Below are 12,599 nucleotides of genomic sequence, written 5' to 3' on the forward strand. Positions count from 1 at the left end.
ACTCTTCCTTTCTTCCGGTGAAAATCCGATATAAATGTTATTTACATGTCTGAATACACATATTCCAGAATTAAAGTCTGTAGATAAAAAAATCCTTGAGTATATAGGTTGAGAAATGTCAAACACAAACACAGACGCGTGCATTATATTTTTTTATATAGATCTACTAGCAGGCTGCATGGGGTTGCCCGGCTGTAAAATACGCATAAATGTTATATTTTGATTCACACAAAAACTGAGACATTTGCATGCGTGTTTGTGTTAGAATGATTAATCGGAATCGAAATCAGGAAGTTGTAAATTTTGGGGTATTGGAATCGGAAAAATTAAAGTTTTATTTCCGATTCCAAACCTATTTTTCAAATTTTAAAATGAAAAACGAAACAAGCACAAATTCTTTTGTTTTTTATTAGAAGTTGTTTCTTTATAAAATAAGACTGAGAAGATCCACAGAATGATTTATAAATCTCATTTACAGATTTAACATTGATATGAAGAGTTAAAGTTCTTTTATTTATTGGTCATTTATAACTTGCCTATTACCCTTGTAATCATTTCGCATCTATTCGCTAAAATATCTGTTCCCTCATTCGAGGGAGTCCATATGATTATTAAGTTTTAAATGCTCTGGCCGGGGGAGTGGGTAAGTTGGCGCCGGCTATGCATTGGGGTGTTTGTGATCGACTTCTTCTGAAAAAATGAAAGTTTATGGCACTTTTGGGGACAAAAAGAAATCCTCAGACTCTCCAAACCTAATTTAAGTTATTTTTATTAGGTTTTATTGTAAGCAAAGTAAATATTCTAGAGTTTACTTGCTTATTCAATGTCACAGATTATTAAAAGCTTTTCGCACCTATTGATAAATGGCCATATGGTGTCTATTAGAGATTTCACACTTTAATATAAAAAATTTAACATGCTTGCCATTTCTTTTTCTGGCGCTGGTTTTGTCTGATGACACCCTACGAACTATTTAATGTTTCCTTATGTGTTGTATGATTTTGGCACAGTGAAAATATAGATCAAAATCTCACAAGTTTATCAAAAGTTTGGAAGGGCAAACATGGAGATGTTTGTTAACTTAAAAATAAAACTTTTCATTTACATTTGCAATACCCAAAACATATGAAATTCTATTTCTTAGGCGAATATATGTGAACACACTGAGACGTTATTTTAAAATTTAGAATGGGGTTACAGCCGTGCATATAAATATAATGTAAACTGATCCCATTTCTGTACATTATAACATTTTAAGCAGTTAAGTAATTTCTACCACTAATTCTAAGGCCAATCAGCATAATCATAAGATTATATGTAATTGCTATATTTTTTCGTATTGCCACCCGTACTTATGGTTAGTTTTAGGAAAGGAGCATGGCTTTTATGACTTTTAGCAATACTATATATTAATATGATAGTGTGTGTGTGTTGCTTATTTTGTGTCACAATTACATACGAGTGACTGTACTTTAATTATGGATTTCCATTTCTTATAATAAATAATTCTACCAATAATTCTTCATAAGTTTTTGTTTTTGGTTTTAATTGTAGCTAATGGCACTCAAGTCATTTATTTTCTTATAAATAGTTTTACCAAGAATTCTTCATAAGTTTTGGTTTCGATTTAAATTATAGCCGATGGAACGTAAGTCATCTATTTTCTTTTATAAATCATTTTATAAAGAATGCTTTATATGTTTTGGCTTAGATTTCGATTATACCTGATAGAACTCCAGTGATCTATTTTTTTTAATAAATAATTTTATCAAGAATTCTTCATAAATTTTTATTTCGGTTTCGATTATATCTGAAGGAACTCATGCAAGCCTCCCAGCGTTGCCCGGTCGTAAGTTACGTATAAATATATTTAGAGGGTGTTTTGTTTGTTTTATTCGTAAATCCTTCCGGTCGTAAGTTACCAGCAAGTAAGTCATGTATCAAAGTCACATGGATATACATTTTTTATTTTTAAATCGTAACTTTATAATATATAAAAATCGATAGAACATTAGCTCTATAATAATATATACGAAATCCGCAAGAATTAAAATATCATATTTAAGCGTAATTAACGACCTGGTTACGCCGAGTGTCCTTGCTAGCTTAGATAAATACTTTTGCGGTTTTAACAAGAGTTACAATAATATCAGAGCATCTCTATTTACACTATGAATACCAATATTAATATATTACTTATGAATGAGTCCTACGTGGAATTTCCATAGGTCCCGCTAGTTGTTGTTATTATTTGTATCTCGTTTTTGTTTTTGTTTTGTTTTTTACAGCAAAGCAAATCAATTTAATAACCCATCAAATTCATATAATTAAAATAAAATTTAAACATTCATAGAAGGAAAGCACATAATAGTTAAGGAAGCCCAACGCCCTCTCCATGTTAAAAATGTTTTCTACATAGTAACATTATTATTTAGAAATTCATTCGTAACAATGGAGGCGTTGTTAATATTTTGTTCTTACATCGTTTTCTTATTTTACCTACCAATCGTCAACTATTTTCAACTGTTTATGAAAACTTTCAAGTAACATGATGTACACTAACGACGAGCTGATACAATTTATCTTTGTTTAAAATCAAAATAAACCTTTCGTTGTCATTCAATTTGCAAGGACAACATTTCAGAAAAAAATGTACCAAGAAACTACCCGGAAATTTATGTAATAATTTAAAAATTTACGAAAAAAAAAAAAAAACTAACAAAAAATCTCTAATTAAATTATCATAAATATTTTTAAAAATCTGAATCGGAATCGGGAATTTAGAAGGGAATCGATAATTGGATCGGAATCGGGAAAATTTTGGAATCGTTCTAAAAGCGTGTATTATGTTTTTTTCTAAACAGTCCACTTCTTGTAAGTAAAAAAAAGAGAAAATACTCGGGCTAAGATCGAAAACAAAACTCAAAGACAGTGAGTCAAGGACCATATCTATTAGACCGGTATGACACGATCTTTATAACCTACTTTTTTAACATAATGCATATGTAATGTGAACCATTCACGCATGCGCGTTCGTGGTACAGTTGGATGTATAAAATTCTACACTCCCCACGTACCAATTTTCCTATGTTACCTCCGTAGCAACCCTTTTTTATCGGATGAAAACAGAATAAAATTTTTAAACTGTACATCAAAAATTCGTTGAGTATATATGTTGAGAAGTGTCCACACACTCATTCTAATTTTTATAGATAGATTCCTTGCTGTTATTACTGAGACCACTTATCTCTTTACAAGCATTGGTCATTAAACTTTGATCTTGGGTGGGCATTATTATCCTCTTCTGCTCATAGTAAAGCGATACACTATTTGGTCAGTGTACAGAGCCTTTCTTATCTTTATATTCCTGTGGTGGTTCATCCAGGAAATAATTGTCAGGCTGTTGGTTAGACCATTCTTCCAGTTTTCTGCAAGGAAAGGTCTTCATATATTTTTTCTGACTCTTCTGTGCTGTTTACGCTGCAAGCTTATGTGTGTTTGTTGTTATATTTTACGTCAGCTGATATATGTGCGTAGGTAAGATAACTTACAAAATTATACAGGGGCGTCTATTAATATATTACAGTTAATTATATATTAAAACATATTTATTTTTTTAATGTCATTTTGATTTTTACACCAGGACAAATGAATATGATAATTTCCATGAGCCTTAGAATTAGGTTAATTAAATTATTATATCAGCTAATAAATTTACTAAGTGGGAAATTAAATTCAAAAACGTCTATTTCGACTACAATATTTATGAATAATTACAACTAGCCACGCAATGAAGCGTTAAAAGTCAGTTGACATATACGACCACAATTATAAACATCATTGCATCCGAAAGTTTAGGTTATTTATTTTAGCTTTAGTAATTTCAAACTCCATCCTTTATCTATGAATGTGTTGTTATAGTTTTACTTTATGATAAAACCCATCAACCCCATACGATAGTGTTAATATTTTTAAAAATTAATTTCGTTTGATTAAACTGCCCAATAAATTGATCAGCTCGATGAGGACATAGCAACTTTATTATATTTAATTATTTATTATAAACAAAAACACGTTTCTTTTTCATTTGGCCTACTCGCAAGTGGGAGGAAGAGCGGTGATTTTACATCCTGCAAAGATAACAATAGCACCAATCCATATAAGGTGACGGACCGTAGGATCGGATAACAGATCGAGTGTGGTTATCCGAGTCGATCTGATGAGTGAGAACCCTGAAAGTGGTAACAAATACAGCAATCATCACTGAGGACCATCTAAACGCATCGAATGTATTTTGCGATTTTCTTTTATTTTCCTATTATTTAGTAAACTTAATTCGGTAATATGAATGCACTAAAAGTGCACGTATATTACTACAGATTAGAACGATAAGCTTTGTCGCCCTAAAGATAACAACACTAACGCTTTATTTTAAAGCTTTTATTGAAAAAAAAATCAATTCATGTAACTTGATTATGTAGTAGAGTTAATAGTATATGGTTTGCAACAAAAAAGAAAAAACAGTTGAACAATGTCGTCTTATATAGGACGACAATTTTATCGTTCCATCCTGTAGTGTGTTATTGCTATACCTTGTAAAGTAGTGTGAGTCAAATTGACTAATCGGGGATAGTCAGCTAGCGTCTTCCATAATTTTGTGCGTGGCTTTATCGGAATCGATGAAAAGGCAAAATAGTACCTTCACATTTTTTTTTTTGTTATTCAGTATTTTGTATTTTAAAGCAATTATTTTATTTTGTAGCGAGTAATTGTGCTATTCTTCTTTGCATTAGTTGTGTCATTAAAAGTACAAATAAAACCAAATGTTATTTTGATCTGTATAACATTGCAATATTTTATCGTATACTTTTCAATAATGTACAGTTTTATATATTTTGTTTCAATAAATCGCCTCAAAATACAAATACTCACTAACAAAAACAAGCGAAGGTGCTGTTTTTCCTCGTCAGCGGTTAGAATAGACCATAATAATCTTAAAATGGTAATTTGGATAGCATGGAGAAGCGTAAAATTTTATATGCAAGTTAAATGGTCGCGTAAAATTCTAGGTGAATAAAATAGATGCACTTTCTTTTTCTTTTTTCTTTTCCCGGAGACCACTCGAGGATAAGGGTTAATGGGTATGCATTAGTCAATATGATTATAGCGTAGTAAACATAAGTAGAGGGAATTTTGTAAATTGGATTACTCAGGGGGACGGTTCATCAAGAACTTGTTTACGTTGAACTTGAAGACAATCAGATTGTAGTCGGCTGGAAAGCAGTCAATTGGAAGAGAGTTCCACAGGCGTGCAGTTCTAAGAAAGAAGCTTTGTTCATGGAATCTACATTTAGGTTCAGGCACAGATAAAGAGTGTGGTAAATTATTGATAGTGGTTTTAGTTAGACGAGTGTTTTTTGTGAAAGTTTGGCGAGGGAGGACCATAGATTGAAGCACAGATGAGCACTTACCATGAAAATAAAGATAAAGCAGAGACAGGCTCACAACGTCTCTTCTGTGGGAAAAACGTTGCAGGGAAGAGAAAAGAGGTTCCAACACTAAGCTTGGAAGTCTATTTTGAACTCTGTCAAGGCGGGATAAGCTGCTTCTAAGATCTCCTGTCCAGATGTGGCAACAGTACTCTATCGTTGGATGTACCTGGCATTTATATAGGTAAAGAATTGCATCAGAAGTGATATATCTACTGAAGCGGTAAAAGAATCCCACCATTTTTCCAGCGAACTTGGAAATGGATTTGATATACGTGTTCCATTTCAGGTCAGGAGTAAAGGCAAGCCCAGAATCTTGTCAAAACATGAAACCTCCCAAAGACGACAGCAATTCATTTCAATTGTTGCCAGATTGGTATCAGAGCGTAGATGATGTAAAGATATAAGCTTGGTTTTAGATGCATAAAACGTAACCAGACACTTCTTTCCCCGTTGTACCACATGTTCAAGATCAGAGGAGAGAGAATCAGAGAGAACTTGGGCGTTTACGGTCTTTGATGTGCTACCATAGATTATAGTTTTGTCAGCATAATTGTCTGCGAATGATGTAAGGACTCGAGCATTAATACTGAGAGCTTCTGATTTATGCCCATCAACCACTACTCTTATGAACCTTTTTTTTGTTTTGTTTTGTTTTTTGAGGTTAATGGCATACTCTCTCAAAGGCCTTTGATATGTCAAGAGCAATTGCCCTAGAGAGGAAGCCTCCGTCGACAGATTCGCTAATCATATGAGATATAACTGTAAGCACGTCTGCCGTAGATGTAGCAGAACGGAAACCATATTGCGCGTCACTAAGAAGGTTATTTTTGCTGAGATGATTGACTACTTCTCTATTAAACACAGATTCCAGCAGATTACTCATGATGTACAGGAGATTTATTGGTCTGTAATGAAAGGGAGATGAGCGATCACCTGAATTCTTAAATACAGGGCATACTGATGAGGTTTTCCAGGGTGTTAGGAAGCATTTCTCCTTAAGACAACGCTTAAATAACTTTGTAAGTATGGGTGTTAGTTCTGGTTGAGGCTTTTTGAGCACTATAATCGGAAAGTCGTCGGGGCCAGTTGCTTTAATGGAATCAATGTTTTTGATTAGCTTGGCAACATCACGTACGGATATTTGTATGCCTTTCTTTCCCCTTTATCTTCTGCGACGATTTTTTAAATGATATAGTCAATCCGTGTAGATCCTTCATAATGCTATATATATATATATATATACATATATATATTAGCTATGAATAGATTGAATGTATTCATCTATATATTAATACGATAGCGTGCGTGTTATTTTGTGTGTAACGCTTACATCGTTTTTTTTCTTCCGAGTGAATGTCGTTTAATTTTTATGACCTTCCATTTATTGTAATGATTTTTTTACTTAGAATTCTTCATACATCTTTGTTTCGGTTTCGATTATAGCTGATGGCAGTCAATCATATTATTTTAAAATAATTTTCTTCAGAAGTTTTAGTTTCGATTTCGATTATAGCTGATGGGATTCAAGTTATACATACACATATATGCATATATCTTTCTTCATGAGTTTTGGTTTCGGTTTTGGTTCTAGTTGATGCACCCAAGTCATATGGGTATATATATATATTTTTTTTTGGAAGTCACAACTTTAAAATGCATAGAATCTATAAAAAATTGAGTCTATCATAATGTATACGAAATCTGCATAAATTGAAGTGTCATATTTAAGCGCCTTCTACGATCGGGCTGCGCCCAAATATTTAAAATCGAGGTTAATAACGATAAAGACAACTATATATGAAATGAAAATACGACGAGGGATGAGAATCGTTTTTGGCACAAGCAGTATCCCAGCGTGTATAAACACCTGAAATAGCAGTTTTTCGATAAAGAGAGAACTAGGAAAACCCTAAAGAAGTCTTAGAAATGCGCATATCTAAAAATGAAAGATTTGAAATAACTTCTTTGTTAACCGTAAACTTAAATGCTTAATGAATATTACTGAAGGCCGAACGAACATAAAGGTTTCGTCAACGTAACGAAAGTGAAGATCAGGTTTTGAGAACAAGATAGTAAACACTGTTCATGGAAATCCACAAAGATATTTGTCAACGCTATTTCAAGGCCAAACCATGAAGTTGTTTATACATAATGTCATTAAAATAGAATTCAATCGACATAGTAGCGAATTTCATTAATTCACTGAAGATATGATTGCGATACAATAAATAGTCTTCAAAAGTGGGGCATAAATAACGAGAGTAGAAATAACAAACGAATGCATAAACTTTTCAGGGCAATATCGGTTTTGCATAAAGTTAGAAAAGAAAATTAGTCTTTGATGCAAAACAAACTATTATGATCCAAAACAGATTTTAAAATTGTTAAAAGCCATTTGGATAGATTATGTTTGGAAGACCCAATCATTGAGAGTATGAGTAATGGTACATTATCCTTGTGGGTTTTATGCGAACTATAGAGACGCCGACGAATCGAACTAGTAGGTTTCATAAATTTTGAAATGGTAGCAAGGTTCATCTTTTTTATATATATATTTGACCAGACGTTTTGGAAACTTGATTTTAATAGATATGTTAAAATCATGTGTACTAACCGAACTTAACCGGATAAATTATGAGGTGTCATGCAAAATGGGCATCATTTTATTAACATAATCTTGATGATCAAGTATGACGACCCCGGTGCTTATTTCAGGCTTTGCAATAACTATGGGTCGTTCTGGCGAAGTGCTTTAACTGTGCGAAAGTATTCACTACGCGATTTTAATTCACAAAACGATACAGGTGTTCAGCTATATGACAGCGAAGTCATTTAATTTCGCTTTAGGGTCGCTAAACTAAAACAATCTTAATAACTGGACAATAAGATTTCAAATCTACTATATAATAAAATTATTGCAGAAATTCCTCTCTGGACCAAAATACTGAAGGTTTGCAATAACATATGCTATATACAAATTTATTATTTCTAAATTATTAGCCACTATCTTATGTAACTTTAGAACGCCATTTTAAACACATTTGGTCGTTATAATAAAATCCTATATTACATTCAAGGAGCAACATCATTACAATCGCAATATCTTTTGACGAGGCAATTCCTAATTTTTACTCTAAATCTACAGTCCTCTTATCGCCCCACATGTCACCGGCATTATATACATACCTTATAAATATTTCCCCCGGCACTCTTCCTAACTAGTTCATAAATGTATATACATACCATTATATTTCCAATTACCGATTAAAAAATAATAATTTCTCCCTTCAAAATTTCCGGCTTTTCTCATTGGCTAAGAACTGACAGATTCATAATTCGAGAATAAGTTATTAAAAAAAAAAATGAACGAATCGGAGCTTCAAAACATCATGTCTCTCTCTACACGAAGCAATCGTTTTATAAATATTAAGCCAAGTACAAAACATCTTCACCGCTCATACCCGTAATTTTACATATTAATACCCTTACCGTTACCGTATCAGACAGTATTGTTTTTTATGTGTGCTGTTGTGTGTGTTTGTGTTTGTGCGTTTGTGTGTGGGTATTTTATTATGTGTGCGCATGTGTTTTTCCCGTGTGTGTGCTTTTTGGGTTTGTGCTCCCGTGTGTTTTTGCGTGTGTGTGTGCGCGTATGTGTGCGTGCGTGTGTGTGCATACGTTTGTGATAAATATTATGTTAATAAAATGATAACCATGCGTTTGTGTGTTTACGTGCGTTTGTGCCTGAGATACAAGTCAATCTAATACTTGCGCCAACCAGACTCAGGCACGCATTTAATCGTCCATTTTAGTCTGTTCTTCAGGAGAATAACAGATTAAGAAAAAAATAAGAAGCTAAATCGACCAAGATAGATCGAATGACATATTTTGATTGATCCCAGTTTACCCTCGGCCTTCGAACAGGCTCCTAACTCCTGCAAACAAAAATAAAATAAGAGACAATTTCCGCGATTGTTTCACAGGTTGTAGCGACCAAAATTTATTTTACATGTAAAATGCTATTTTTTAATTTCTATTTACAAACTTTTAAGAACACTTATTAAATCAGATATTTTTCACATGAATTATACTTTTTACTTAAAGAAAAAAAATACTATTCAAACGTATGATGTTCTAGTTTTGTAGATGAAACAAGAACCACAAATTGAGGCACATTGATATTTATATTTCATTTAAATACAAAAAGAACGAGTTATGTTATTTAGAAAAAGAAATTGGTAGGAAATTAAAAACAAGGGAAATGTATGAACAAGATGTATTTGAAAAATACGTAAATTTATTTGGAATTCTTTTTATTGCATACAAATGAAGTGTAGAATCACGTGGTTTTAATCATTTTATTAGAATGTTTTGCAGATACATAATAAACTCACTCTAAAATCTGCCGAAACAATGACTAAAATTGCCTGTTATTATATATGAGTTTACAGAGGGCATGTACGCATATGAAAGTTATAGTCAACCTGGTGTCGATAGAAATCTGTCGTTTGTTTTTCTCGGTTTATTATTGTCTTAGTACCGAATAAATCTCGATCTTTTGGTGGCGTATTAAAATTAGTTAAATCCTTTCCGTGAATCATTCAATCCCATGGCATTAGTTCCAAGCTGATCTTACTTCTGTCGTTATAGGTCAGGAAATGCAACAAATTTTATTATGGCGATAATGTAATCCCTGCTATATTCGGGACTCATGGAAAACGTTTCACAATGTCTGTATTAGGCTCTACAGTTTGAACAAATACACCAGGTTGAATTAAGACGATTTCTTATCCTACATTGAAATTAAATATGCCTTATCGTATTCATTTGGGTTCTCTCGCAGCATAGGAATCCTATGTTTTGAGGTTTCTTTTTTATCAACCACTAAATCAATATTTATTAAGGATAAAAGCTACCCGGTCATTCTCAAGAATTCCGCTTACTGCTCTGCAGATGAAATATTGATAACAAGTACGATATTGACCCTTTTTATTTCTAATTATATTGTTTCCAGATAACGTGAAAGTCTTCATATAACATGCTATATGTGGTTTCTAGTCTCATCCAGTGAATTAAAGAGCAGAAACCGGAAATAAAAGACGTCAAATAATTTTGACTATTAGCAGCTATCCTATGATATGTCTTAATGCGACTAATATCTTATCAGTTGAAAGATATAGAATATTCAAGAAAAATAACAAATATCAATTAATAGGATCAAAATTGTATTATTTATGTAGAAATTATTATGGCAGATATTACTTGATTTGGGATTTGGCGATGACTGTGTGATCGCATACAAGTAATAATCCCCTGATAATATGTCCCACCGATTGTAAGTTCATGAAAATGAGTCTTTTTATTAGAATTCTGTGTAATGCTAGTCACACAGTGTATAGAAGTTATTTGAAGTTTTAGTAATAAGAGGAATATTTAATGTAAGAGAAACCAGAGTTTGAAGCTCAGTCGAGAACCTATTATGGTCATAACTATAGGGAACTCAACGTTAAAAAAACGACTATGGAGTCTAACTCTGTCCCGAGGATAGGCATTGCAAATAGGAATTATATAGAAAGTCTACCAAGGTTTCTTCTGTAAGATAGGGATCGTAAGGAAGCAAACGAATCCGATTTTACTGGATTATAATGCCGATCCGAACTCAAGGTTGAAAAGAGTGTTCGTTTGCTGGCGTCCATCCCTACTTAGCGGTATTTGGAGTAGTGTTATTATCGATAACATCTATATTAATAAAGTACTTAGAGACTGACACTTAGGAATTGTATCTGATATCCGACAAAATTTCCATTTGATTCAAATGTCCTGTTTACTTCATTCAACACGGAACTGTTTTGGAGGAGCGCACACACACACACACGCGCGCACGCATGCGTTCGCACACACAGAGACACACACACACATATATATGTAATTTGACTCGAGAACCATTTTCTTTGCCTACAATTATTTCCATTTGCAAAAGTATCTCTTTAACCGTATCCAAAAAGCACTATTAAAAAGCTTAAAGATTGCGTATTTAACTTACATTTTTTCTTTTTCTTGTATGTTCCATAAAACAAATTTTATTTTGTTGCTTTTAAAAGTTCGGGGTGTATTTTTCAATTTTACATTATCTTCATAAGTAATGATAAAATTATTAATATCATAATTTGAAATGAATATAAAGATCTATTAATTTAATCGTATTACTACTGAAGATATTTTAGATATACACTAGAAATAGTTTGTATGAAAATGATGAAAAGAACACCATGGTTTATTGTACACTAATGAGAATAGTTATAGATTATGAATAAAAGTGTTAAAAGATGGGAAAAGGAAGGGAGTAAAATATGAAAGATAAATTAACTGACCGTATTTAATCTATATGGAAATTTTAATGTGTTTCTTCGGTTTTGATTGAGTATACACATTACGCATAGAAAGTGAACTGTTTAATACATATATGAAGCATTTTATAAGTACTTTAAAATACAATAAGTAGAATAATGTAAGAATACCCTTTTGATTTCGAGTGAAACTAAAATAAAATATGAATACATACATTAAATAAAGATGGAAGCATTTTCATATATTATTTTACTTTGATACTTGGTAAAATATCATCGTCATCATCATGCAGTCCGTCAGTCTTGACGATGACTAGTCGGGCCCTCACTGCTTTATCCCTCGGTTGGCATAGTCTTACTCCATCACCAAAGGACTTTCCACTTTGGCTCCAAACTTGCTTGCGCAGTTTAGGTGCAGTATCTGTTGCGCATCAGATAGACACCCTCTGAACCTCCAATGCTCGTGTCCAGTGGAGCGAACCCGCGAGGACTGGCAGCAGAGAAGGACGCAGCTTCTGACCGAAAGTAATCTCAGCGTGGTAACCAGTCGCCCTATCGTGTCCGCTACTACGCCTTTTCTTTTTGGATGAGGTTCCATAGCCTTTTAAGGAAAACTGCAAGGCAGCAGTAGGATCTGAAGTCAGAGTTCCCATCTCTTAGGCTTTTGCTGTGGTAAGGTGCACAGGCAGTGGTGTTTGATTTTGGGGTTGGTTCCCCTAGTCTTCGCCCAACCAAGAGCATCCACAAGACAGTGGGGTAA

At 33.2% G+C, this 12,599-nt stretch overlaps 1 long non-coding RNA gene across 1 annotated transcript in view; it reads right to left on the reverse strand.

Annotated features, from left to right (window-relative positions):
* Positions 1–12,397, reverse strand: part of LOC145274679 (uncharacterized) — a 66,845-nt gene extending 54,448 nt beyond the window's left edge. Inside the window, exon 1 of the long non-coding RNA XR_013866879.1 lies at positions 12,055–12,397. This is a non-coding gene — a long non-coding RNA (uncharacterized LOC145274679). The remainder of the gene's footprint in view (positions 1–12,054) is intronic.
* Between the last annotated feature and the right edge of the window lie 202 nt (positions 12,398–12,599).

Source organism: Euprymna scolopes, unplaced genomic scaffold (assembly GCF_053919585.1).
Source record: "Euprymna scolopes isolate OS-2025 unplaced genomic scaffold, ASM5391958v1 sca4, whole genome shotgun sequence".
In the NCBI taxonomy this organism is placed as follows: domain Eukaryota; kingdom Metazoa; phylum Mollusca; class Cephalopoda; order Sepiida; family Sepiolidae; genus Euprymna; species Euprymna scolopes.